We start from the raw sequence: 2,003 nt of genomic DNA, 5'->3' as shown, positions 1-2,003 counted from the left end.
ACTTGTGATGATGATGATTGATGATGATGATGATCTAACTTCTCTGTCTCTGTCTCCACAATCATGTAGACTGGGTGTGGTACAGACAGGTACCGGTACTTGTGATGATGATGATCTAACTATCTCTCTCTCTGTCTCCCCCCCCCCCCCCTCTTCTCTCCCAAGAATAGGTAAGGATCGCTTGATTGCAATAAGCAAACACATGTCAGAAAATGGCATGTGTCTTCGCACAAAAAAGCGATCACCACACAACAACAAGCATTGCATAAAATATGAAGATATCGAAAAAGTAGTTCAATTTGTGTTGAATTATGCAGAAGATCATGCTGTTCACCTCCCTGGACGCCAGGCACACCAAAAGAACTTTACCGGTCAGCTGTTACCATCTTGCGTCACGAAGGCATCTGTGTGGCGTTTATATACCAAGGCAATGCCAGTTGGTAGGTGTAAGCAAATCTTTGTCAAAGAAATAGGTCAAATAGGTCTTTGTCAAATAAAAACAAAGCTTGAAAATGAATGACATTGTGCTAACATGTGTTCTTATTAATCTTTCAGACCAGCGAGCAGTGGGCCTGTCCACATTTAAGTCCCTCTGGAGGCAATTACTGAGTCATATCAGAGCAATCAAACCAATGTCTGATCTTTGCTGGGTGTGTCAGAAGAACAATTATCTGGTTAGTGAACATCACAGTGTTATGAACTTTGAACTGCAACTTCTGTATGAAAAGTGTTATACAAATACAGTTTATTATTATTAATATTAATCATCATTTACTTAACTTTTTTTTTTCAGATTTTCAAAAGTGCCAATCTGCCAGAGGCTGAGAAGTCTGCAAAGCTGAAGCAGCAGGAACAACATCTGGCGCATGTAACCTCAGAGCGGGCTGCCTACAAGGGCATGCTTAAAGCCGCCAAGGAGATCGGTGATGGTCTTTCTCTGGGTGGTCATGTGCCACCGGCAAGCAAGCCCTTGACAATGCATTACAGTTTCGACTACGCTCAAAAGGTGACTACATACCAAGCCCTCTTTCACAACATCATGTTATAATTGTTATAACTACTGCATTGCTCCCTTTTTTTTCTTTCTAAAATCCTTATTCATTTATTGCAGGTGCACTACCCATCAGACCCCCTTCAACCAGGGCCCATGTACTTCTTGGCTCCACGCAAGTGCAGCATATTCGGTGTTTGCTGTGAGGCGATTCCACGGCAAGTCAACTATTTGGTGGATGAGGGGATGGAGTCCAGCAAAGGTAGCAACGCCGTCATAAGCTACCTGCACCACTTCTTCAAAGACCATGGTCTTGGGGAGACAGATGTTGACCTTCACTGTGACAACTGCAGTGGCCAAAACAAGAACAAGTACATGTTGTGGTACTTAGCGTGGCGAGCGCTACATGGTCTTCACCATCGTGTCAATCTCCACCTGCTGATTGTAGGCCACACAAAGTTTTCCCCGGACAGTTTCTTTGGGCTTCTCAAGCAGCGTTTCAGAAAGACCAAGGTGAACACTCTTGATGAGATTGCAGCAGTCGTAAGGGACAGCTCAGTGGCTGGAATCAACATACCACAGCTAGTGGGAAAGGAAGATGGCACTGTAATCGTGCAGTCCTACAACTGGCAGGAACATCTGGGGCCTTACTTCAAGCCACTGCCACAGATCAAGCAGTACCAGCACTTTAGGTGGGTGTGGTCACTGTGTGTTGTGTATTTACTGTAATTAATTATTCACACTTTAGTGCAAAGAATGTCATTGGTAAATGATACAAATGCATTGATATTGTTATGTGCCCTGTACTAACGTTTCACTTTATTATTGCAGCTTTGATTCCAAGGAACCTGGTGTGGTTGTGGCAAAGATGTCTATTGATGGCGCTGAAACCAGATTCCAGCTGCTCCGTGACGTCCGTGTCCTGCCGCCTATAGATGGACTTCCTGTGCTGCCACCACCGGGACTGGACTCTGCAAGACAACACTATCTGTTCCACAAGATCAGAGAGTTC

The 2,003-nt window shown here is 44.4% G+C and overlaps 1 long non-coding RNA gene across 1 annotated transcript; it reads left to right on the top strand.

Annotated features, from left to right (window-relative positions):
* The first annotated feature begins 298 nt into the window (after nt 1-298).
* On the top strand, nt 299-1,343 carry LOC311230280. Its single transcript, XR_014619790.1, has 4 exons — nt 299-440; nt 556-674; nt 794-1,006; nt 1,112-1,343. It is a non-coding gene; the product is annotated as an uncharacterized lncRNA (long non-coding RNA).
* The last annotated feature ends 660 nt before the right edge of the window (nt 1,344-2,003 follow it).

The sequence above is a fragment of the Notolepis coatsorum genome (genome assembly GCF_963971535.1).
Source record: "Notolepis coatsorum genome assembly, chromosome: 6".
In the NCBI taxonomy this organism is placed as follows: Eukaryota; Metazoa; Chordata; class Actinopteri; order Aulopiformes; family Paralepididae; genus Notolepis; species Notolepis coatsorum.
The sequence above is the reverse complement of the archived record's forward strand: the minus strand, read 5'-3'. Positions and strand labels throughout refer to the sequence as shown.